Below are 27,219 nucleotides of genomic sequence, written 5' to 3'. Positions count from 1 at the left end.
ACTATCCATCCGTGCCCGGGACACCCACTACTCCTCTGACTGACAGTCGTGTATTTTTGACCAGAATAGTAAATGGTGTTTCTGGTTTGCCCACTGCAGGAATCCTGCACTGAGCAGTGAGGCTGCCCCAGCAAACACAGACTTCACTCATCTGCTTATTAGCCTGTCAGAACCATCCTGAGCCTCGCTCATTAGTTCTGCCACTGAGCTGTCCTGAGCACGGACTTGGGCTCACCTCCAAATCCCAGTTCCAGCCCACCAGGACAGAACTCAGCCATTCCAGACCTTCCACAAGGCAAGGCTCTACCAGCCACAGTGTCCCCTCAGCTCAGGCAGGGAACACAAAGCACGCAGACAATAACCCATCACAGCAGTTATGCAAGTGAAGAGCAATGGTTAGAGAGTCCTTAATGGTTCTTTTCTAAGACTGGCTTTCCAAACATTCGCTAATCACTACCTGCAGAGAACTTGCAGGAAACCTTCTAGCACTGCTTGAGGGTTCTTGGCATAAACAGAGAAGGACATGCAAGTCCTACAAGCAACCCAGTCAATAGATTAAAGAACCTGATTTACCATTTGCCTTGACCTGGCTTTCCTTTAAGAAATCAAGCTCCATGGGTTTGGGGCAATCAGAGCTGCAATTCCAGCTCTTCAGTTACTAGAGACAGTTGTACATAAAGCAGCAAGATCTACAAGGCTTAGCCTGGCAGTGCCTTTCATGGCAGAGGACATCTGCTTTAGTGTGAGGTCCCAGGGCTGGAAGGAGCTGGAAGGAGCTGGGCACCAGAGGGGCCCATCCAAACGAGCAGCAGCAGCTGGAACTGGATGGTGATGGACTTGCAGGTCATCACATCTCTGGGCCCCTGCTCAGCAAAGCAAGGGAGCTACATCTGGAGAAGTAACAGTCACAAAGACTGATTTCTGATTCCACTGCAACATCTGAATGCTCAGCATCTTTCAGTGCTTCCTCATGACCCCCTGCTCTGATTTAAATCAAGGGTCCCGGATGTTTTCACAGATATGGACCAGTTTAAACCATAAAGAAACCCAAGACAGAGTTGGAAGGGATGAAAACTCCCCAGCTGAAGAAACACCCACCATACACTCAAGGCCAGTGAACAGTCACCTGTTCTTCTGCCAGGACTGAGCTCTTCTCCTTCACCAGTGCTTCCCACCTGCTGTAGTTATGGCCCCTGTCCAGGTGTGGTTTCCCAGGGTAAGCAAGTCCTGCCCTGCCAGCCCTGTCTTGGCCCACAGCTCTCCCCTCCCCTGGGCATTTCACTGGCCCTTTCAGGCATGCAGACACTTTCCCTGCATCCTCCTGGAACACAGATGACCAGAACTGTAAACACTATTCCCAAAGAGACCTTACCAGAGATTTGTAAAACTGCATGAACTATTTATTCCAGTGTCACAGAAATCTCACAGTAATACCTCACATGTCCCCCTTTCCCTTGGCCACCTCCCACCCGCGGCTCACTGGGATCCTGCACTCAGCTTATCTAAGTCAATGCAGTGGAGTACATTCTCTTTGGCTAGAAAATCACTTTTCTTGTCAAAAAATGAATTGGGTTGGCCTGACACTTGTTCCTTTTGTTAATGCCATTGGGTATTTCCGTCGGTTTTCCACTGATGAGGAACCAGAACAGAGCAGTTACGCAGGAGCCGCGTTCCTGCTGTTTCTGCTTCAGCTGACAGAGACTTTGCTGTCACTTCACACACAAGCAGTTCTGGGCACAAACTGCCACAGAAACGTCACTGAGACCAAACTTCAGAGGGACTGTGGTTGAAACCCTCCTCGCCTACTTGGCAAAAATGCATTTCCGAGCCTGAGGCACAAACTCCCAGCTCCGAGGGCTGGCAGGGGCTGCAGAGGGACAGGCAGGGACCGAGGGTGACACCTCAGTCTTTTCCTGCTGTTAGCAGAGGGCTCTGGAAGGCACTTTCAGCAGCTATCAGGAGCTGAGGTCGCTTTGCAAGGTGCTTCTTGCTCTCAGGGGGAAAGGCTCTAAGCTCTTAGTGCTCACTGCCTCGTGCTAGCAAGTACAAGAAAGGCCCCTTTGGCTGCTCCTTCCCAGTCCCTGCTCCTTCTTGTTAGCCCAAGGAAGGGATCCACGTGCTGAGAATCCTGCAAGGAAGCACTGGCCCTTCAGAGTGCAAATACAGCTCAGCCTGGAAGGAAAGGACAGCAGTGGGCTGGCAGAACTGGAGGGGCAGCCATGGCACGTGCTGAGTCCACTGAGAGAACATCAGAGCCTAAAATGGAAAGATGCAGTTGAATTTATTGTGCCAGACATGTTGCTGCTCCCGTGGAGTGTCCAGCTCTCTCTGGGCAGGGTTACAGAGACAGGACTTGACATCTGCAGCAGCAGCACATGAGAACCAGAGAAAGGTCAGCATGAAATAGTATTTTCAGAGCTCTTCACTCCAGAAAGGTCCTGTCTCTTGGTTTCAAAGCTTGGTCTGAGTGCTGTGGTCAGAGCCAAAGACCTTGAAAGGAACTTTTCTCCCACAGTGTTACCACACAGCAGCCCAGACAGTCATCTGGACTCCTTCCTGACCAGTGAAGAGAAAGAGACACATCTGGAGTGTGATTCATCTCAGCTATTTCAGTAATTCACCTTCCAGCCAGGTGAATCATGCCCTAGAAATTACTATTCTCTGGCTTTAATTGGGTGATGCAGAAGTTTGCATTTCCACCATCTTAATGTTCCTCCCATCTACAATTTGGCCATGGCTAAAACAGGCTAACAAGGACCTGGATTTAAGAATAATAATCACAATAGGAACAGCCAAATATTACATGGCACTCTCCTAGACACAGAAGTTTTCTGCAGGGTGAAAGTTGCTGGAAATAAAGTTATGTTCCCTGTGCCCACCAGGAGAATTCACAACATCTCAGCCTTGTAAATTTACAACAGTGAGGACTCAGATACTTGGGAAAAACAGGCTACCCATAAGAAGAGGGAGGCAGTGAGAAGAAATGCAGTAGGTGACAAGTACATTAGGTCTGACATCCCCTGAACATGGTTTGTCTTCCAGGTGAAAGTCCTAGTTCCTATTAAAATCAATTATTCTTGTCAGTTGGATGTTCAAAGCCAAGAGCCCAAAGAGAAAATTCCTTGGCACTTTCACCACGTAACATCAGTGTGGACATGCCCAGGAGCATTTCGGGACAACAGACCTGAGAATAATGTTGCCTGTTCTACAGGAGACTCCAGAGCCCTTCTGGGGTGGAGAAAAAACTTTCTCAGTGGGCAGAACATCAGATTAACTACTGGGAGAGTCACTGGGCCCTTCCTCACCTCCCAGCAAACACTCGGGAATAGGCACGTAAGTCCCAGGACAATGAGGTGTCACTTCCATATCCCAGCACCACAACAATGAGGAAAAGGAGAAGGGGCAAGAGGCAATGCTCCCTCTAATTCATGCACAGCTGGCACATTTCTGGAACACACTAAGAACAGGGGGTATTATCCCTGTATCACCAGGATCTCACACTTTAGCCTTCCCAGAGAATGTCCCCCTGGGTTTCCAAAGCACCCAATAATTCAGTCGCAAACCCTCCCTCTACAGATGCCTATTTTAGACACTCCCAACACTCAGGTACAACAGGTGAGAAGTCACTGGAAAGGAATTAAATAATTCCTACTTAAGGTCTTTGAGGATTTTGCTTTCTCTTCTAGACTGGTGTCATTTCCAGAATGGAACGTGGCCACTGGAAATACTGAATTACATTAGAGGTGCTGCCAAAATAAAATGGCAACAAACAAGGAACAGTAGAAAAGGGTTTCAGAGGACTCTGCAAGTCCCAAGCAGTGCCAGCTGAGTGCTCCTGGCCTGGCACAGCATGGCCTGCCATGGCAGGGATGCTGAAGAGTGTCCCCTCCAGTACTGGGAAAGCTCAGGAAGGCCCATCTGGCCAATGATTCCGACTGTCTCCTTCTTCCCTTGTGCTTTCCAAAGCCATAGGAGGATTGTCATTAATGCCACAGGGATATAAGGGAAGAACTCAAAAGTGGTAGTTTGACTCTGGAATTTGCAGTTTTCTCCTCTGGCCATGCCTTGATGGCACTGCTATCAAGACAAAGTTACTCTCCCTGTCAAAGTAAGCAGGAACGTAAAAAATAGGGAAGGAATAACTGGAATAAATCCTTGTTATGGGATCTGTTGGAATCACTCTGCCTGACCCTGTTACTAGAGCAGGTCTGGAGCAAATCTGTATGACCCAAAGGGGGAAGGGAGATGCCATGAAAGACCCTCCTGCAGCACCAGGTCCCCCACACCATGTCCTCTCCTACCTCATGGTAGGATCACACCCTGATCAGAAAAGCCCAGGATCATCACCCGGGATGGTTTTCCTACAGGACACTTACAACTCCAGGCAGGGACCATGAACCAGCTGTTTCCCTGCAAAAGGACTTCACTTCAGCTCTTCAAGATGGGACCAACTGGAAGACTATTTGGGGAATGGTTGAGTCTCTGTCTCCCATGCATCTGGTGCATCACTTTCCCTGACTTTGGCCACTTCCCAAGCCAGGACACACAGCTGGAGGAGAACACCTACTGCCCCTCAGCCCCTGCCTGCAGTGAGGCAGCCAAGGATTAAACACCTCTGAGTGGAATCAGCCACTACTGTAAAATTTTGCTAAATGTGCCCAACTAATCAACACTTACTGGCTTCTTAAAGGCCAACTTGAAAAAGGAATTTAGTGGCCCCTGGAGGCTGAAATGGGCACAAAATGGCCACTCAAATCACTCTTACCTGTCCATACCTCTTCCAGGAATAAATAATCATTGTTAGTCCACAAGATTCTGCACAGAGTTTCTCACTAGTCCAAAATACATTTAAGAAGAGCCACGTTCCCAAAAAATCCCCAAAGAAGTCTACCATTGGTCACCACCTCCTTAGGAAATCTCAAGCATCTCAAAGTCTTCAGGCCTTTAGAAATATCTCTCTTTTAGATCACTTATTTCTGCATCACTAGAGTTCTAACAGTAAAAAATAAAAGCTCTGGGTAGTTCCCTTTCAAATCAACGTTATATAAACTGTGTACTCCTCCACAGGAGTGGGGTGCAGGGATGTGAAGGGAGCAGGCTGTGAAGGAGACACAGAATCACGATGAGTCCATGCCATTTGTTCAGATTGTTCTTGTACAGACATGGCCTTTATTCAGCCAACATAAAAGCACAATAAAATAACAATAGAATTTCCCACTGTATTCACCAGGCCCTTCCAGAAAGGCAGCAGCCAAAACAACTTCAAACAAGGATACCCAGAGAGCTGCTGTTCAAAGGCATCAGCACTCAGAGGAACCCCAGCAGGACAGGGCACAGCAGGGATCTCAGGGACACTCAGCACAGGCTGGTGGGCTGGTAATGATGGGGCTGTGCCCTCTCAGATGCCTCCAGGAGGGCACTCCTGGCCCTGCACCCCAGAGCGTGGAGGGGACTGGGTGGCAGGTGCTGCACCCCACGTTTCCATCCCACGTCTCACTGTGGTTCCCCCCAGGGTCCCTCAGCTGGTGGAGCAGAAAAAAGGAAGTGTACAGGCAAACGTCACCCCACCCCTCACGCTGTGCTCTGCTCTTGCATAATCTCCCAACAGCCCCTTTGATTGTGTGTTTATTTTTAAACCTCTTGTCAGAAATTATACAAACGGAATAATGCCGAATCTCGGTGAGTCGCCGCACGGCTCATCCACCACACGAGTGGGAGGGCACAGCCACTTGATTTGCTTATTCTCTGAAGAGGTGCAATCACCCAAAGGTTAAGCATGAGGAAAAGAACTGCCCTTTCTGCTTTCATGCCCTTTGATGAATTTAACCAATGGTTGAACTGCAGCTGAAAGAGGCTGATCGGAGCAAGAGCTTCCAATATCCCCAGATTTTGGGAAGGCTGTCACACTTGGATGGAAGCTTTATATACATCTCCAAAGGTGGAGAGTCAGTATAGATGCAAAGTTTTCTGAGGACTGGGCTGTTCTGTTTTCCATTGATTCGCGTTTTCTTGAAGAGATACCACCTGGCAGACAGGAGATCACCTGGCCTCAGACAGGGCACAGCAGCAGACCCCAGGGGATGGCATTAGCCTCATTTTCCACCTTGTTATGGTTATTGCCCATGTCATTCCTATTAATAACAGCTGGAATGCAGATCCATGTGACTGGAGAGCTGAGAGTGCCCTATAAAACCACGGCAGCAGTGAGGAGCAGTTCTGGCACCACAGCAGAGCCACCCTAGTCAAGCACTGCCCACGCAGGTTTCAGCTGACTCTGAAGCACCATGGCTTTCATGGCACACATGGCACTGGAATTGCTTCCCAATCCCTCCTGTGTGCAGGGCACATTCAGCCTCCCCTCGCCTCATGTCATATCTTTCATGGAGAGTGATCATAAATAACCACCAGCCATAAGCTTTTAACTCAGATAAATTATGAGATTGGGTCTGGAACTCAAAGTTTAAACTGCTCAGGAGAAAGCAGCACCTTTGTCCAGCAGAGCCAGAGCAGCTCCCGGCACCTTGGACTCGGGGCCAACATGGGCTGTCAGCGCAGATCCCTCACTACAGCACATGGGCACAAATGCCTGAGTACTGTTCAAGATCCAAAGCTCAAATACCCAAGCAAATCCCCGTCTCCTGCCCCCAGAATTCCGTAACTACCTCAAAGACCTGGAGTTGTGCTCAAATCCTTCCTGACCAGAGGGCCAGAGCTGGGCTTGGATTTACACCCAGTTCAACCTTCCTGGCAGAGCCTGCATGGTTCCATGTGGGTGGGGAAGCAGTCAGGGCTCCCACGCTGTGTTCCAGGTCCACAAAGTCCCAGCCCTACCACTGCTCTGCACACACCATACCTGGTACCATCAGGGCATCGTGCACAGCCAGGGCAGCACCTGGGGAAGGAGGGACACGGTTCCCTCTCAGCTACCCAAGCAGCAGAGTAATGCAGACAAACAAACTAGGTGTTACAAAACATACATAAATTAGGCTCTGGGAATGTACAGTGAGGGGCAAGAGGCTGCTGAGGAGCACTGAACCTTGGGCTAAGGGGGTCAGTTCAGAGGCACAGCATGGAGACCATCCTGAGCATCCCTAGGCCTGTGGTGTAGCCAATTCACAACATGGAAACCCCTTCATGGATAAGCAAGACTTGACTGGAAACATCAGCAATGCCACCTCTAGACCCATTTTACCCAAAAAGCCTGTCCTTATTGAAAGTGGAAAGCAAAAGGCTTCTCTCTCACAGAGAAGACCGTGGAAAAACTGAGTCCATCTCAGCAACTTTTTGCAGGGAGGGGAGATAAAATTGTCATTGCTCTGAGGAAGGCAAGAGTGCTCAATGCTTTAGGGGATATTTATTTTAGAATGTACATCACCTGTTACTCTGAAGCATGGGAGTTTCCAAGCAGAGAGGAATTAAGGAGAAAATCACCCAAATGACTCCCAGCGGATTGCATTATTTAACACAACACAGCTCCTCACAGAGGGAACAGCACATGGATCTGCTCACCCCAGACATGAGATCTGTATCCCTGGAGCTGCAGAACTACCACCAGCCACCCCACAGCTGGTGACACACAAGTGAAGGGACATGGGCACACAGCTGCACCGAAGAACATGCACCAGCATCACCTAGAGCAGCCTTCCCTCACCTAGAACCAGGAATTCACAGGGAATTCAATAAAGTGACAGGACCAGAACTCATGAAAGTCTGTGTAGATACTTTGTCCTATAAAAGCTGACACAGTTGGCCAGGGTCTAAAAATCATGAAAGGAAATTAGTTCAAATGTAGGGCTATTAATATAAACCAGAAACATTAATCCTGATGGCCAAGGACAAGGAACCAGCAGAAACCCATTAGACACTTCTTCAGTAATAGACTCAATAATGCATAACTCCCATATAATGCTACTGTAGTAAGAGGCCAAAATAATATTTAACAAGAAGATATTTTTAGTGCTGAAAACTTGAAACTTCACAAGTGGTTGCTGTTATTAGTGCAAATCAATGCCCAGACTGGATTAACACTGATGAATGTATTAACACTGATAAATTCACCACTCAGGCTCCTTATTTGCTGTTCTGATCCCCTGGTTTCTCAAGGTAAGTCCCTGCAGCTCATGTCTAAGACAGTCAAGGAGTGGCTCACTGGCAGATGAGAACAGAGGGGAATGACATCTACAAATTGTTTCACAGAGACTGTGGTTACAGAAAAGTTTAATTAAACAAAGCACAAAGACAGCAATAGATGGAGGAACAACACCTGAGCCCCAGGAGCCACCCCTGCCTTTGAGTGACTACTGGGGCAGTGACAGTCCCAGATCTCTGCAGGCCAAGCCAGTGGGAGGTAGAGCCTGTCCATCTGCTCTTGTGCAAACCAAGAGCCACCCAGGGAAAATCCCACTGACTCCACCTCAGGCAGCAAGAGGAAAAAACAGGAGGAGCACTCAGAGTAAGAAATGGCCAGACAAAGCTTCTTGCCCCTAAATGATGATCTTCAGGAGAATCATTCCAACAAAGACACAAGTATTCCTCATGATTTCAGTATCATGGCAATCTGGGCCAAGAGCAGTGATGGGCACCGAGAGCTCAGAGGGATGATGAGGCTCTGCCACCCACCACCCCACACCTGCAGCAGCAAACCCTTTCACAGCAATCACGTCTCACACTCACTCCTCACCTGCCATCCACGTCAGCTCCTGAGAGGGCAAACAGGCAGCACTTAAAGGAGATAAAGCCAAGGGTAAGAGCAAAGCAGCGCCTTCCCTTGAACACTTGCTGAGCCAAAGCCTGTGTTATCCCCTGCCCCTCTGAGCCCTGAGCTCACTGCCCATGGTGCTCAGAGCCCTGGCTTGGCCCAAGATCATCTTGCCCTCTGCACTGCATTGCTCACAGACCTGGAAAGCACTGGATCTCCAGTGCCTTCCCACTGTTTTTGGAGAAGCAGCACATGGGCAATGGAAGGCAGAGAGGTGGCCCCACAGGGACTGTGTCACACCACAGCACCCACCTTTGCCCCCTGGGTTTCACCAGTGAGACACCAGGTGGTACTTGGAATGATGCTCTTCTTCCCATCTAATTGATTTGTGCCACCGTAGTTTTCCCTTGCTAAAAGCCCAGCGGACAGGCCTGGATGCACCGGCTGTCTCATCAGGAACGTAATGAATGGATGCTCGTTAAATCCACGTAACTCTGCCCAGATTGCCATCAGACCCTGTAAGCCTATTACAGGGATTGGCCAGATCAGCACAGGGATATGCAGCCTTCCACCCCTAAGCTGCTTTTCTCAATTCAGACTAGGAATGACTGTGAGTCACTGTCTGATGGTTTCTCAGATTTTACGGAGAATTGCCACAGCTGAAATGTCTCCTTTAACAGGAGTAATTCCAGGCAGACACTTGCTACACCCTGTCCCTCAGCTGGACCACAGCTTGGATCAACACCTCTCAGCTCTAGTTAAACAGGGTGGAAAGGGTGTAATACCATGTCTTTTTTCAAGCCATCACCAGCCATTCTGAAACAGGAGCTACCCAAGCAGCACTGGGGGCACAGCAACAGCAGCCATGAGCACCACCATGTTTCTGTGTCCATCACCCTGTTCCTGTGCCCATCACCATGCTCCTGTGCCCATCACTATGTTCCTGTGCCCATCATTGTGTCTTCCTGTTGCCCATCATTGTGGTGTTCCTGTGCCCATCATTATGTTCTGTGCCCTTCACTGTGTTTCTGTGCCCATCATTGTGGTGTTCCTGTGCCCATCATTATGTTCTGTGCCCTTCACTGTGTTTCTGTGCCCATCATTGTGGTGTTCCTGTGCCCATCATTATGTTCTGTGCCCTTCACTGTGTTTCTGTGCCCATCACCGTGTTCCTATGCCCATCACTGTGTTCCTGTTCCCGTCTCCTTCCCCACACTCAGCTGGCAGGAGCCCCCAAAGCCTGGCACAGGTAACATGAGCTCTGCCCAAGCACCTGCTAAGAGTGAGCCAAGCCACTGCTGTGTTGGTTCTTATCTCAGTTTGTGCCAACAGCTGCTGCCCCAGGGCAGTGGAGAGCAGGGTGGGCTAAGTGTGGGCTCCACCAGTGTCACCTGACCCATTGTGTAACTGTCCCCTTCCCCTCTCCCCAGGTCATGCTGCACAGGACGTGCCAGTGCCATCCCTCTCCGTCCCACTCCACCTTCTCATGAGGTCTCATTTGCTGACTTGTATAAGGGAATTATCACCTGGATGGTGCTGGAGAAAACAGTTGCACACCAAGTTAATTCTATGCAAAGTCTAGAGGGCAAAGCTGTCACAGATGAAGTATCTTTGTCTATTATCTGTTGGCAAACACGGGACATGATGGCAGCCACTCAACTTAATGCCTTGCATTCCAGCTCCTTCAAATGAGCCCATGCCTCTGTATGTGATCACAGGATATATTTAAAAGCATCATTTCCATCCAAAAGCACCATAGCTGGAGCAATATGACTCATACAGCTCCCTGTGCATCAGGGAACATGTCAGGAAGACTGGGAATTTGTGAGGCCACTGCCATCTGTGTACAAATTTGGTCGTGGACATGACTCCTCAAATGGGTCCATGGCAAATTCCTCTGCCCTAGTGGCAGTTTGGAGGTTGCTGAGCCCTGAGAGCCAGGCCCTTTGCCTCTGCCTCCAAGGGAGCAGAAACACTTTCTGAGGCTGCATGGGAAGTAAAGGGATACAAATATTAGAGAGAAAGGCAACAGAATTAAAAGGCATCTCTCCCCATACACCTATTTCAGCACTCCAGAGCTCAACAGTTAGAGCTGCAAACTCAGCTTCATTTCTGCCATAACGAAATCATCTCCACAGCATAATTAGCATGTTCCTGCTAAAATGGGTCCAAATGCATGGAAAGAGGCATCCTAATATGAATTGTTTTCCAAGACAACATGATGTTTTCCCTGGCTAATAGATTCGATTCATTAAGGAACACCAAGAGCCAAGCAAATCACTTGCAGCAAACCTTGCTGATTTTAGCAGCCTTTCCTCCCCAGTGAATTATCCATCAACAGACTGGTTTGCACATTATTATTTCTTACCTGCTATGACTTGACAAGCTTTTTTAGTCTAACTTGCCTACATATGGCTTACAAACGATCTGTTCTGTAACTACTGCTTAAAATAGTGTTTATTCCTAATTTCCTTAATGGATCAATTAAGTCCCCTGGCACTCTTCTGCTCTGGGACTGGGTGATCACATTCCCACACAGTTTTCAAGATAGCTGGACTGAATGTTTGTGTGAGCAGATATTTGCACTAGGATTTGCAACACAATCTTAGGGCAAACATCTGAGTTGTCTGAAGGGGTTTTGAATGAATAATTTTCTGAGTTATTCCCCTACCTCTAGAAATAAGGCTCCATCTGCTCATGAACAGCTCCCTGCTCTTACTTAGGTGGAATGAAGGTCAGGCAAGGCAAACAAAAATGTGCATATCCCCAATGTCCTACAACAACACACATCTCCACCACGCACGTACCTGGCCAAGGTCAGTAACCAGTCAAGGAAAGAAATACAGCTGTCAGGTTAAGGGTAGTGAGTAATCACCTAGTGCATCATTGCTGCGACAAGCACCCCAGGACACACGCTGGAGTCACAACATGTCCTTTGCAATTAATCACTAATCAGGATGTGGGACGACAAAGAAGTCAAATGATAACTCTAAAGGTGAACCAAAATGTTACTTTTAAAACGCCTACGCTAAAAAAACCAGAAAACAAAACAAAAAAATAACACCAGAAAAAACTCAGCTCTCCAATCTGAGGGGAAAGGCAAATGGAGTGTGTGCAAAATTCAGAGCAGCCTCTGGGTGAGAACAGGCAGCTCCCACTGGGACTGCTTCTCCCCAGGAGATCTGGAAGCAGCAGAGCTGACATGAAGCTGCTCTGGGAGACCTCTCCTTTCCCTGGCCTGTCCCATGGCCCTGACCTACAAAGCCCTACAGGGAGCACCAGCTGATTTCCATGAAAATGACTTCTCTTCCCTGGCTCCCCACACGGAGCTCCTGCCTGGGCTCTCTCTCCCCTGTGTGTTTGGGACAATCACTGGCAACCAGTCAGAGAACCCTCAACCCATGTGATTGGAACTCACAGCCACAGAATCACAGAATCATGAAGGCTGACAAACACCTCCAAGACCATCAAGTCCAACCTTGACTGAACACCACGATTCCCACCAAACCTAACCACAAAGTGCCAGGAAGAATCAGATTAAATGCAAGTCCTGCTCTGCCTTCAGTTCAGAAATGATCCTCCCAAGGCTCACAGACACCTGAGCTTGTACTCTGAAGAAAAGCAAACAACTTCCCTCAGTCACATCTCCAAGGCATCCAAACTTTTCCTGTAGTGGAAAAATGCATCCAGGAGCAGCACTGGGATGGGTAGTTGTAGCTCGTGGATGGAGGTGGTGCATTTTAGGGCTGGAGCAGCATGGATCTGATCCACTCCCAGGACTGCCAAAATTGCGAGAAGTTCTTGCTGTTCCCTGCGTGGCCAGGACTGGGAGAGGCTGGAATTGCCCTGCGATCCTGTTCCACCTAACTGAAAACAGGCAGCCTTGTTTGGAGTGAGAGGCCCTGTCCTTAGTGAGGACTAACTGGAAAGCCAACGGGAACACCTGTGTTCAACAAACACCTTGGGTTCCTCCCTGAAGGAGTACAGAACCCTTGTGGCTGGTGTGTCACCCTATTTCAGTGCTGCTTTCCACCTGTGGAGCCAAACGGGAGTAGAATCTGAGTGACAGCCCTGGGAGGTTGGTACACACAGGCACAGGCAGATCTGAGGGCAAACAGTGACAGCCCCACTTGGATCTGGATTGAATCTCACCCAAAACGAGCTGCTGAGTCTGCGTCCATCAGCCCAGAGGAAATCTCATCCAAGGATCCACTCCGGCTCAGCTGCAGCTACACTAGATGTTATTTCTCTGGCATGCAGTCTACACTCAATTATATAAAGTAAATAATTATTGCACATTTTGGAAATAGGGTTTCCTGACTCAGAACAGTTAAAGGATTTATACTTCTAGAATAGAAATTTTCAGAAAAATGACCATGATGAAGGTGGGAGATTCTGACCTAAAGGGAAATCTCCAGCACTCTGTCACAGTGATTTTTTTTCAACTAAAAGCAGAAGTTGAGTGTGTGGACTTCCCTTGGATGTACCACATAGTGGGCAGCTCATGCCAACTGCATCATGGATTGGACAAGCAAAAGGATCCACTCAGGGAATTCACAGAGATTTTTCAAGGAGTGATGCCACAGGAGATAATATTAATTGATAGTGAAATATGTCCAAATCTCTGATAAAAAACTTCAGCCAGAGCTATTCTGACTAACTGCTGAAAACCAGAGCACGTACCCGTGCTGCTCTGCACCTGCTTCCTTTCTCCCTCCATCATAGGAGCAACTTCCAAATATTCCCAAGGCTTTAAGAATGCCAAGCCCTGTCCCACTATCTAATCTACCATCATTAAGAACTGATACTGTTTTTTTGAAAGCATCCAAGATGCTCTCTCCAGGAAAGTACTTGCTAAGTACCCTCCTGAAGACATCTGTAAGGAATTTTTACTACAGGCCTACATATTTACTCCACCTGGAAGAATTAAGTGGCTCTAAGGAGCTTTTAGTTGAAGTAAATCCTCATTTAAACAAGCCCTAGGAAAATGGATAGGAGCTCCAATTGCCTCATTCACTTTTGTTTTATGACCCACTCAGAAGAAAAAGGAACAGGAAAGATGTAATGTGATCTGGCTCTCCCAAGTTTCCCTTGTTCCTCCAGACCTCACTCCTCAGTGCTTTTCCCTCCTACAGCACTGCCATGGAAACAATAAATTATCCAACTCACAGATTCTCACAATAATTTTTACGGCCAGCTTTGCTCAAGAAGGAGCTGCTTTTCTTCACAACTGCACAGCTGGAGCAGCCAGGAAGTGTATCCAAAGCGAAGAATCATGGAATCATAGAATCAGCTGAGTTGGAAGAGACCTCCGAGATCAAGTCCAACCCTTGATCCAACCCCACTGTGATCACCAGATCATGGCACTCAGTGCCACGTCCAGTCTCACCTTACAAACCTCGAGGAACGGAGACTCCACCACCTGCCTGGGCAGGCCATTCCAATGCCTGAGCACCCTCTCTGTAAAGAATTTCTTTCTAATATCCAACCTAAACCTTCCCTGGCAGAGCTTTAGCCCTTGCCCTTTTGTCACACTGATGGTTGTGCAGGAGAAGAGACCAACCCCCATCTGGCCACAACCTCCTGTCAGGCAGTTCCAGACAGTGCTGAGGTCACCTCTGAGCCTCCTCTTCTCCAGGCTGAACACCCCCAGCTCCCTCAGCCTCTCCTCACAGGGCTTGGGTTCAAGTGCCTTCACCAGCCTCGTTGCTCTTCTCTGGACCTGCTGCAGCACCTCAATATTGTTCCTGAACTGAGGGGCCCAGAACTGAACACAACACTCAAGGTGTGGCCTCACCAGCACTGAGCACAGGAAAAAATATGGAAAAGAGCTGACCCAGTGGAGAAATGTGACCACAGTGGCAAAAGACATGGCTAAGGGGTGAGATGAACAGCGTTGCAGGTGGTAGTGGCCAGGTACAGTGGGAACAAAGCCCTTCTCCCTGTTACTTCATCTGTAGTAGGTGGAATCAGGGAGAACCTGGACACCTCAATTTCATGGAGAGATTTTTCCTTAGGTTTATGTTCAGACAAGGTGTGCTGGGGTGGTTTCACAGCTCAAGTCCTGTTTTTTCCAGAGTTAACACTTGAAGAGGCTGTCCCAGGTCTGCTGCTGCCTCACAGGATATGGTGTCATTTGCACACTAACATGATGTAAAAAAGGATAATCTCCCCTCCAGTTCAGCTGCAGTCTCTGATAACCTGGATCACAGAGTCTGCTGTCACACAGGTTTAGGGATCCCATGATGCAGCACAAAGCAAGAAAACACAAGTGCAACAGAGCAGAGCCAACACTTCTTGTGGTCTTTGACACCTTTACAACTCCACTGCAATGTGGAAGAGGTGATGTCACTCACTAACATTCTCTGGTGGTATCAAACAGGAAAACCTTGTGAGTGAGAAACAGAGCAAATAAACACAAAGCAAACTCATTCCAAATCCATATCCAATGGGACAGATGCTCACAGGGCAAGGAATCGCAGGAGCAACAGTGGCAGGAACCAGAGAGGAGCCTGAAATGCACTGACAAGATCCAAGAGAGGCTGCAACAGTCCCTCCTCCACGGCCTGTTCTGCAGAAAGCAACTCATTCCAGACAGATATCGACAGCGTGGGAGGGATTCAGAGAACAGCAACAAATTTTATCAGAGGTTCTGGAAGGATTAATACCCAGAAAGAGATTAAACCTGTTAAAAGCTCAGCTAAACTACCACTTCAGAGCCTGCTAACAGAGTTTAATAGTTCCAGAGAGGTATTAGTTATGTATAATGGAGAGCTGGGAGTCTGAAATGGAGAAAGGCTCCATTTTACCCATCCAAAATGAAAACACTGACAAAAGATTTGAAACAGAGGATCTACAAGGTGAGGAACATAAAATAAATTAAGCAATTTTACCAAGGCAGCCCAGGAAGGCAGGAGGGAGCAGAGACCAGGAACCAGCACAGCTCACACACATGAAGCTGTGGCCAAGATCCTGGTGGGATGGGATAGAGCCCCAACTCCACAGCAGGAATGGGAGCCAACCCCCTCAAACCGTGACCAGCTTTGGGGTGGATGTCTCACACCTGGAGAAAGTTTCTCCAAGAAAGAAGCAGGAGCACACTGTGATGTAGCCTGATGCAGATACACCCAAGTGAGAGCTACTGGCCCTGGGCTGAGCACATTAACAGGCTCTTTTATGGCTTTGCAGTCCATGGACAGACCACTGAAAGTCTCCTTGGTGGTGCAGGGCAAGGACCAAACCCCCTGTGGTGTTTCCAGTGGGTGCCACAATGGCCTAAATAACACTCTGATACACTCGAGAGCGTGCCCCTTGCACAGGCACTGCCACGAGCTGGGCTGTGACAGTAAGAGGATCATGTCACTGCAGCACAACAGCTTTCATATTCCAAACACTCTCACAGCACCCAGTTCTCCAGATCTGCTCTTAAAATTCATCTCTTTGTGGAGAAGGCAAGTGTTCTTCCCTTCTAAACTGCAGCACAGGGAGTGGGAGGCAGGGGGTCTCACCCCTCTGATCCCAGGGCAAGGTGGCAGAGGAGATGCCACAATCCTGGAGCCCCACACCAGTCTCCTTGCTGGAAGTAACCCAGTGCTGCCACAATCTCGAGGCAATGTGCCACAAGAATCCCCTTGAATTCCTCCACCTTGCTGTGCCGAAGGGCCTGTGCCTGTCTGGGTGTGCAGCCTCACCTTTTCCACCATTCTGAGAACCTACTTGTCCCAAAAGGTATGTAAATGCTTGGACACATTCTCTTTCTCTCCTTAAAAAGGCAAAACCAATTCCATCTCTGTTATTATTTATGCTCTGGAAATGCAGCTCCTCAAACAACTTTTACCAACTTAAGTAAGCAGCCAGTAAAGTCAAGAGAAGATCTGTGAATGTTTCATAACAGGTCATTTCAGTGCCCAGACAGAACAGCCTTAATTAAGCATAGATATAAATACTACAAAATATCACTATATGGGCAGCTGAACTATCACTAGTGGCAATTTACAGCGTTGTCTGCACTGTGTAAAGGCCCCCAGGCCCTTCCTTCTGGGGTCACTCAGTGCTCCAGGGGAAACTGGGAGTAATGTTTTTTGCACTTCAGTTGAGCTGGTGGAATTAAAACCCAGATCAGGTGCTGGTACCAGGTTTTGCTCAGATGCTTTCAGGTAGCAGCAGCTATCCAAGGGAAAGGAAAGTGTTCTGGATGAACCATCCCTATTCCCCAGGGAAATCACAGAAAGATAAAACAAACACAGTAAGTTTTCTGTGAGCTTTGGACACTGGGAACACTTTCCAGGAGCTCACGTGTCCATTCAAAGCTGCTGTGTCTTAGCTATGCATGGGCTGAGGGCACCAAAGGGAGACAGACCTGTGGAAGCTGCAAAGGCACCGAAGGACAGTTTTCCCAGGGGAGCACAGATTTATGACCAGGAAAGGCATGACCTTGTAGTGCCAGAGACCAGGAGAAGTTGAAATCTCACAGGAGAACCTCCTTCAGTCTCTCATCTCATGTACCCTTTCGTGAGCGAGGGGCAGGGCGGATGCCAAGGGGCTGCTGAGGATGGCAGGAGCTGCCCTGCCACTGTCCCTGCCCAGTCCCCTGCTCTCAAGCCGGGGGTTGCATCACAGCAGCCACAGCCATAACCACCCCCAAAGCTGCTGCTGCCAGTAAGTCCCACAGCTGAGTGACACCCTCAGTGCTCCCGTGACAGCCCCAGTTCCAGAGCCACAACCGCTCTGTTCTGCAGCCACGTGCCCCACACGGTCCCGGGGGAACCCTCTCCTTCCACATCCAGGTGGCAGCAGAGTGGATGAAGGCAGCACAGTGTGCGTGTGGCTGGGTGTACAAGCCCAGCAGTGCCAAAGCCCCTGCACCTCGCACCCCTCCAGCTGTGGCTGCTCCCAAGAGGACACAGGGACCAAGAGCAAAAGCCCTGCACAGCTCCCACCTCCCCTCTCCCTTCTCCACCCACACAGCCATGAGGGCAGCGTCTCAGTGCTCCCCCAGCCCTGCAAAACCCCAGCAGGGCCCATGAGACCCTGCCAGTCCAGCAGAGCCAGCCCACAACATGGCACCCTCACTTCCATCCCCAGGGAAACCCCATTAAACAGCTCTAAACCACGGGCATTACTTCCCTGAGGCTCCTGTTCCCTGAAGGTAATTTCTGCAGTCTCCAGATTGCTGCAGGATGGCAAGTCTCAACCAAGCCCTGTTAGGTTGTGGTCATCACCACGCAGGAGCTGGAGAGCCACAGCTCAGCTAATTAAAACTGCAGGAGAAGAGGATTCAGGAAGGCTGAAGACAATTATCCAAGGAAGGATTCAGCCAGGACACCGTGACTTAACTCAGGAGTTTAATTGCCACTGCTGATGGGAACCCCCACCAGGAGTCATCCCCAGCACCCAGCACAGAGCAGCTGCTTTTCCCACTCCTGGTCTGCTCCAGGACAATGCCTTGGCTGTGGCATCAGGAGCACACTGGGAAGGGCCAGTTGGTTCTCTTCTGAAATTGAAAGCACTGAGCTGGATCTATGGTTTCCATTTGGGCCCATCTCTAACTGCTGGTTCCAAAGGTGCACAAGAGGCTGGAGTTTGGGAGGAGTCATCAGGAATTGTTTTGTTTCTGACACAAAATAGTGTCGTTTTCAAATATGGACTTTATGATTCTTTCATGCATTCAACTTATAAAGTTGACCCGGGTTTTATTTAATCTTTTAAAAACAAAAAAAAAATTTAAATGTCATACAAAAAAAAAAAAGAACAAAAGAGAATAGCCATTTGAGTTATGCTCTTAGACATTTGTCAGGATAATTTTACTCCTTCTGAAACACAAACCCTTCCCAAACTGTGAGCAAGGTTTCAGTGTGCATGCTACAAGGTGCTCCCATCCTTTGGAGCGGCCACTCAGAACTCCTCTTCCCATAACAATCTTGTCAAATTAATTCATCAAGGACAGATTTTTTTCCCTCGCTCCTGTGCGTTAATTAGCGAAAGGGTTGCCATGGAAACCCAGCAACACTCGTTAACACCACAGAATTCACCATGCTGGCACAACATGGGCTCGAGCCCCGCACCAGGCGCAACAACAGGCACCAGTGCTGGGGATGTGCTGGGGCCAGGCTGGCTCCTTTAGTGGAGGCTTTGATGTCTCTTTTCTCCATAGAAGTTGGAAAAACATAAAAAACCTGGATATTGCAAGGATTTGTGATAGAACAAGGGGGAAGAGCATTAGGCTGAAGGAGGGTAGATTTAGATTGGATACTGGGAGGCCCTGGCTCAGGTTGCCCAGAGAAGCTGTGGCTGTCCCATCCCTGGGAGTGTCCAAGGCCAGGTTGGATGGGGCTTGGAGCAACCTGGGCTGGTGGAAGGTGTCCCTGCCCATGGCAGGGAATGGGACTGGATGGGCTTTCAGGTCCCTTCGTACCCAATCCACTCTGGGATTCCATGACATCAGGACTGGTTATTCTGTGGATCAGTCGGAGGGAGGCTCCCATTTTCCCTGATGTTTTAGCAAAGACAATGTCGACACTGACAGGAACCAAAGTGAAGCAAAAGAGATTGAGCTAAGCATGCACAAAGAAGTTCAGGCATGTGCTCAGCCCCAGGCACTCCCTGCCAGTAATACCCAACACCCCGTGGCCAGCTGAGAGCCTGTGGCCATGAGCTGCTGACAGCAGTGGGTGCTGGAGAAGGTGCACTGGGGGGTCCCAAACACTCCCTCCAGCTTCCACGATGCTGCCTGGAAGGATCTCTGCTCTCAAGCCTCCAGGCTCTGCAGCCCCGTGAGGCCCTAAGGGAGGTTTCCCACCACCACACTCCTGCCTGATGACCAGAAACTGCCTGTATTTGCTGTGATCATCCAAACCTGCCTACTCTATCCCCCAAAGCAGTTCTGCTCAGCAGTTCTTTGTCCGCAGAGCGTTTGTAGTGCAGCTGTGCTCCTGCTCTGTGGCTGCCCTGCCAGGCCAGTCAAGGCACCCCACAGCTCACCTGCATGGACAGATCCTCCATTCCCTCAGCCCTTGTCCCTGTTCCAGCTCCAATACATTCCTGTTGAATATTGGCAATCCAACAGTCCCTCTAGTCCAAGTGAGCTCCACTGCCTGGTACAGCAGCATTAATCTCGATAGGAAACTCATCTCCTAATCCATCCTTGGATCATACCTTGCTTTTTTACGGCCATGTCACACTGTCAGCTCCCCAGCAGCCTTTGATCACCCTGATGGAGCCCAGGCTTTGTCCTGCATGCACAGTGGAAGCTGCAGCAGGCACTGCTCTCCCTGGGAGCCACACGCTGCTCTCTGCTGTCGTGAGCTGCCAGTGACCTCAAACCTGCTGGCTGGTTATCTGGTTACCCTGGTAATATTCCACATCCTCCTCTGCAGAAGAAGGCACAGCTTGAATCACCTCTTTAAATAATCGGTTTTCACTATCTGGGTAAAATTTGACCCAAGTCTCAGCACCAGCCTAATGAAGGTATTTCAGAAGCAGACCAAAAAGCCCCAGGTTCCTCCAGCAAACAAACCCTGCAATGAGGCAGGGACTTGTCCACACCATGCTGAGCCAGCTCCTGAGGGACACGAGGCCCAGTGCTCTCCAGCAGGTCACCTCAGTGTCTCATAGCAAGGCACATTCCCCTCTCTTGCATCTCCTGGAAGAGAAACAATTTTGGCTACTGCATCCTGTGAAATACCAGAGAGTCCAGGCAGAGCCCACCCACTCAGAGCACCCTGCTGAGAGCACCCACCCACCCTCCCACTGCACCTGCAAATGTTCACTACGGGGGAGGAGACACACAGGACTTTTTTAAACCCTTTTCCCCTTCTTTCTCTTCAGGGAGTTGCACATGTCAAAAGCCTCGCAGGGAACAGGGAACGAGCCCTGACCCTGCCTATGCAGAAGGTCCTCTTGCTTCCCACCCAGGCAGTACAAGGTGGGCTGTTTGCACAACAATCCCTCCTCCAAACACCTCCTACTCCTGCAGGACAGGATTGCTTCCCACTCCAGCAGATCCTCCTCTACTCACACCTGAGCATCAGCTGCTGCCACAGCTCAGCACCTGCGTAACAAGAACCAGCACCAACACCTCTTGGATTTTAGGAAAAAGACAGTCAGGTTCAGCAGAGCAGGGTATATAGGTATGAGTTCAGCTTCTCCCTGAGTATCCACATTAAGAAAATTTAATTTGACAAAACCATTACAGAAATCAAGCTGAAAAAGATCCCTGCTGCCAAGTTTTTCCAGTCCTTCAAATCATTCTAGCAATCCAACCGCAGGAATTTTTCTCATCTCAAATAAATAGTTATTTTTGCACTTAAGGAAAGACAAAAATATTTTCTATACTTTTAAACTTTCTCTGGCATTCCCATCAAGCTCAAATCCCTCCTCAAAATATCCTCCAAACTCTGGGGAAAAACGTTTGTGGCTTGTGCTAAAAGCTCCAGAAAGTTTCTTTCACAGGCTGATGTTTCTGCAGTTACTCACTCTCCTGTTACATAATTCAAGGGCCCAAAAAAGACACAAAGGAAGAGAAATGCTACAGAAAGGCTGGTCTCCAAAGCCCAGCTGTCTGGGAAACATGGAATAAGAGAGACTCAGCTTCTGGAAAAACAACCTTTTGGAAGTCCAGAGCACCTCCCACAGCCCAGGGCCCGTTGCTCTACCTCAGGTAGAGGAACACGAACCTTTCATGTCGTGCAGTCAGAGTGCAGAGAGCCTTCCTCAAAACGAGGGCACTAATTACATTAATCAAGGCTTGAGGTCAGTACATCCCACCAAGTCCAAACTGCTGTTTCCTGAATTAACAGTTCTCAGTCCAGTTTCAAGCAGACAGGAATCCAGAAAACCACCAGCAGAGTTGGGAAATCAATGTCAATACACTGAATCCAATAGGTTTTATTTTTGGTTTCTATGACTGTGAATGAGATCAGGATTGGGTCTTCTTTTCCCAGAGTGGGACTGGGTTACCTACTCCTGCAAGATTTCTGGTAAAGGGAAGAATATTAGAGCGGATCAAGAATTAAGGGAGACAAGAAGGTAGACAGGTCATCCAAAATTCAGGAAAGGTATGATTACACTTGGATAATTCCCAGGCATTTCTGTGAGTATCCAAGTCAAATTTGATAATAAAAGACTAAAAGCCATGGGCAGTGTTCTACACTGAAAAAACCCAGCAATAAATAACAAACATGCACATGCAGCCCAGGGGCCACTGATGTGCACTCCCAACCCTGCACACTCCATGCAAAGGTGTTCCTGCACCCAAACACTGGCTGTGTCCAGGTGCTTCACACCACATCATTCCTTACACAAAGAGGGACTTACAGACTTTCTAGTATGTCTTTTACACAGAGAGCACTGATAAACTTCTATAAAACTGCTCAGAGGGCCCTGTGGGTGTGTGGTTCTGCCTCTCCAAGCCAAGCCTAGACTAACCCAGGGGCCAATAAAACCCTGCTTTGGACACACTCCCCTGCCACCCTTGGAGCCAGCTCTGTGTCTCATCCATGGAGCAGTTACCCCTGGTGTAACTGCTGTGATTGAGGCCAGGACCTGGCCCAAAGGAAGGCACAGGCAAAGGCAGGCAAAGGTTAAAGCAGAGGAACAACATGTGAGGAGGACGGCAGGAGCTAGAGGGGCCTTCAATTGCCATTCACCAGGCGTTGGGATCAAGTGACCTGACACTGCACAGCTGCTCTGGGTCCTCAGCAAAGATCTGAGGAGCTGCATCTGAACAGAAATGCTCTTCCCTTCTGTGACCTGCTGAATAGCTGGTGAGTGCTTCTGTTTCCAGGCCAGCTTGGGCTTCTGCAGCTCTGCAACACAAGGAAATGGGGGGAAGCCCTATGGCCTACCATTCTCTTTTACAGGAGTGAGTTTTGCTCCTGTGTCTAACCTGAAAACATGAAATTATCACCAAAACTGAGCAGCCCTAGAAGAGACAAGGGACATGCTTGGGGACAGAGCATCAAGAAGCAGCACATGCCCTGAATCCCTTCCCTGCAGCCCCCCAGCACTGCCTCAACCATTACTGCTGCTTTGGTGCCTCTCTGGAGTTACTGAGTCTGCCTATCAACCTCCACTTGCCTCCACTGCAAATCACCTGGATAAGAGACAAGAAACCCTTCAGGATCATTCCCTTCAGGATTTCATCCCCTTCATTTGGCCAGATTGGATGCTCTGCCAGTTATTCCCCCTCCAAGCCCCCACGTCTTGGGCAGGCACAGCCATGAGATCCCCGAGCTGGGACTGTGGCTCAGACACTCTCCTTATCTCCCCTCTCCACTCACTGCTCCTCCTACATCTTTTCTCCAGCAGCTTTAATTCCAGCACTGCCTTGCAGTAGGAGCTGCAGTGCTCCTGTTGTCAGAGCTTTGCAGGGAGATGCAGACTTATCCTGATGCATGCAAATGATGCAGGCAGGAGGAACTCACTCCAGACAGAGCGGGAGTTGCTGCGAGAGGCTGCTCTGGGACTGTTACTGGGGAGATCTAAACTGGCTGCAGCTCCTCGCTCCCAGCCTCACCAAGGTGTGTGCAATGCTCCCTTCACCTGGATGACAACACTCACAAGAGAATCCTTCCTTCCATCCATCCATCCATCCATCCATCCATCCATCCATCCATCCATCCATCCATCCCTCCCTCCACCCCTCCATCCATGCCTCCATTCATCCATCCCTCCCTCCATCCTTCCCTCCACCCCTCCATCCCTCCCTCCCTCCCTCCCATCTTACAGGTTCACACTGAATGTCCCAGACACGAGGCAGCAGCCCCGTGGCAATGTCTGGCCCCTCCCAGGGCTGCAAAGCATCACTCAGCATCACTTCTCTATGGTTTCCCACCCCAAATTACTCCATGGTGCCTAAGAAGTGTAGCAGGGGTAGGTACACAGCTCACCAAGTCACACATGTATGAACTGCTACAGATCTTGCCTTTTCAGCTTTACAGTCTCTCATCCCAAATTCCTTGCTTTGACCAGGACAGAAACTCCTTTTCTCAGCTTGTACTTTTAACAGAAATTAAGCTCAACACAATACAAGCCCTCTAAACTTGCCTTTTTCACACAACAAATCCAGTGCAGCAGGGCTTATGAGCACAGGACAAGCCTAAGAATGCTAAAGAAAAATGAAGAAACTGCAGAAAACCTAAAGAAAAACAAAACTGCAAAGTGGGTTCCCCCAGTTGGACAACCAGGAAAGCACTTTCTGTCCACGGGGAAAGCTGCCATGCCTGAGGCACTACCAGAGTTTTTAAATCACTGTTATCTCAACCATCCTCTTTTCCTCTGCACCCTGTAGAAGGGAGATTTCTCCCTGTTACTTTTAGGCTCTGCAGAGCAGTGGCAGCCCCTCAACTGCCCACGGGTGCCCATGGAAGGCTCTGAGCCGTGCCCAGGGCTGGCAGGATGCTGAGGCCTCCTGGGCAGAGCTCGGTGGCCCTGGATGCAAAGGTGCTTTCTTTGCTGTATCTCCACTTCCCATCCTCCATGCTGGAAATAATTCCAGACTGAGAGGGACCCAAGGGATAATTTGCAGAGAAAACCGTGGGCAGCTGATACATTGGGGTAATTCTGGAACTGAAACCTGGAGGGACTTTTCTTCATTTTTGCTTTTTTTGAGTGTTTTTTTAGTGTTCTGCATGAAATTGTCTTGCTTTCAGTGGCAATTCTGGAAAAACAGCAACAGAGATTTGCTCTGAGCTTTTAAGCTTCTGTCTGCATTAATTTGCAGACCCTGCTCTGAGATTTGTGTGTGTGCTGTGTGTGTGCCTTGGTTCCGAACAACCACGAGCAGGATGAAGGTGCCACGACTGCAACTCCTCAGTCATCACCCATTCAATGTCTAAGGGTTTACACAGAAGGGCACAAAGAAAGGTTGTGCACACCTCCAAAACCTCTCTCCCACCCAGATCTGCCACCTCAGAGCTCTCCTGCGCTGTGCTGGCCACAGGGAAAGGAATCACCTTCTTCCTGCAGCAGCCACAGACACCACAGAGGCTGCTGAAGGGACCAGAGCAGCTCACAGAGCATTAACATACTAATGAACCTAGAGCACACCAAACTCAACCCAGCTGGGAGGTTGGCCTGGTTGGTTGTCAAAAACGTTGGGGCTGTGGTGAGCACCAGGCCAGCCTCAGAGACACATCCTCTGTCTGAGAGAACAGCAGGTGGCCTGGCCTCAGATCCATCTTTCCCATCCTCCCATCCTCCAGGACCTCGCCCTGTGGTTACCACACTGATGGGAAGAGCAGCTCATCTTGCTGCTCAGTCCCCTCCACTCCAAACAACCTGGCCAGAAGGTTTGGCTTAGTTGGTGGGGTTTATAAAAAATGCCATTTAATCCCTGTTTTCAACCCAAAGCACAGCTCCCTGGCTGTGTGCTGCTGACTCTGGAGCACAGGGATAAATCCCACAGCCTGCACAGACGAGTCCAGCTGTGTGTGAGGAAGACACTGGGATTTGTAAGAGCCCCAGCATCCATTCCCTCCTGGCCTGGCAGGTCACTTCTTTTCAGAAAAGCATTTCTGCCCTAACAACCTTCAGACCAAGCCTCTTCCTTGGATGCTACCTTCCAAACCTTGGCATCCAGGATCGTGGATGTCAGCACAGGGTGTTATCTCTGATGGGTAAGGTGAGCAGTGCCACTGCATTTCCCACACCTCTCCTCCTGTGGGCAGCCCCACAGCATTCCTGGGAACACCAGCACCCAGCCAAGCAGCTCTGAAATAACCACATAACCTGGCCTGAGGGGGAAATCATTCTCACTCCCTACATGTACCAAAATACCTCTGGAATTTCTTTGGTTTAAACACGCAGCAGTCCTGAGTAGTCACTACTAGAGGCTGAAGGCTGTCCACACTGTGGCTTTGCAGGGGACCAGCCTCAGGGACAGAGGGGTTGGAGGAAGAAAGTATTACAGCAATGAATTCTCAGTTCAGACTCCACTCATCAGTCAGAAACACTGAAAAGAGGGAGGTGCCATGGGATCCCTAGAGGAACTCACTGCATCAAACAGCAAAGAATTATTCATCAATTAGAGAAAGGTTAAAGATCAAAAGCTCCCATGGCACACTGTCCTCCAGCCTCTGAAAGCTCACCTGAGCTTCCTACAGAAGGGCAGCCACATCCTTATTCCAGCTCAGGGAATACCATGGACCAAGGAAACGCAGCAACATTTGTTCTGCCTGTTCTTCCACAGTGCCACTGCCAGGTACGTACAGAGGCTGCTGCTCACCTGCAAACACACAGAGTTTTGGTAGCAAAAGTCACAGGAAAGAGTGCAGGAAAAGGAGCATTTCACCTGCAGGTGCCATAGTACCCTCTGCCTGGTGCAGCAAACTGGACCAAGTTAATTTAGAAATAAGGAGAACACGAGATAAAAGACAAACATGGCGTCCCAGAGGAGAGAAAATCACAGTGCCACAGAACTCTGATGTGCACCACCTCTTAACTTAAAATAGGTGCTTCAGATTTTCAGACAAATGGCATTTAAAATTCCAGCTACAGGAAAACATCTCTGCTGCTGAATTTCAGGCCTGCAGCTGGCATGGGCTTGGGTCTTCACGGTGGGTCTGGTGCAGACACACTGCCACCCCTGAGACATCAAGTAACATCACCTGCAAACAACTGCTGCATCTGCTCTTTATCCACAGGGGTTTGTACTCCCTGAAACTCCCAAAGAACAGTGTATCTTCTTGTAATGGCCAAAAATAACCTGGAAAATATGCAAAGGCTGATGATTTCTGACCTTCACAATCATGTAGTTATGACATTTCACTTTGTTATTCCTGCCACGGACAAATGGTTCTGCTCAAATCTCTCTCACAAACTAGTTAGTCCCTTATGCCCAGACCACAACAATCTTTTTTAACAACTAAAAGGTTCTGCTAAACCATGATGAACTTAACTCCAGCCAGGGAAGAAATGGAAGAGCTGCAGCACCAAGGCAGCAACTATTCTTGTTAAATTGGTCTCAATTTTTCAAGGATCCTGTTGAACATTATAGAGGTCATGCCCTGCGCCGCTGTGGAAACCTAAGAAGTCTCTAAAACCCACGGAGTTTAATAAGGAATGTTATATTCCCAAATTGCCTCAAATGTTTTACAGGGTATTATGACTTTAAGTTTTATAGGTCCAAACCACTAACCAAATAAAAAGTCTATTTCTTCTAGATTTTCAAGGTTCAAATTTTAAAAGGTCCTGTTCCTGCGAGCCAAAGAAGCCACAGTGTTCAGCCCCCCTCCAAGATCCAGCCATCCTTCCCAGCTCCCTGTGCTCTCTGTGCACAAGAGTTCACTGACTCCCACATTAACCTGATGCCATTCACTTTTTTCAGCTTCCTAATCACAGAATCATGGAATGGTTTGGGTTGGAACGACCTTAGAGCTCATCTTGTTCCAACCCCAGCCATGGGCAGGGACACCTTCCACCAGCCCAGGTTGCTCCAAGCCCTGTCCAGCCTGGCCTTGGATGCTTTCAGGGATGGGGCAGCCACAGGTTCTCTGGGCAACCATGCTCCAAGCTCTAGTTCC

At 49.1% G+C, this 27,219-nt stretch overlaps 1 protein-coding gene across 7 annotated transcripts in view; it reads right to left on the bottom strand.

Moving 5' to 3' along the window:
* ARHGEF9 (Cdc42 guanine nucleotide exchange factor 9) overlaps nt 1-27,219 on the bottom strand; it is a 207,574-nt gene that overhangs the window by 63,560 nt on the left and 116,795 nt on the right. The window lies entirely within an intron of this gene.

This window comes from Pithys albifrons, chromosome 14 (genome assembly GCF_047495875.1).
Source record: "Pithys albifrons albifrons isolate INPA30051 chromosome 14, PitAlb_v1, whole genome shotgun sequence".
NCBI classification, from domain to species: domain Eukaryota; kingdom Metazoa; phylum Chordata; class Aves; order Passeriformes; family Thamnophilidae; genus Pithys; species Pithys albifrons.
This window is presented reverse-complemented; position numbering and strand designations above follow the sequence as displayed.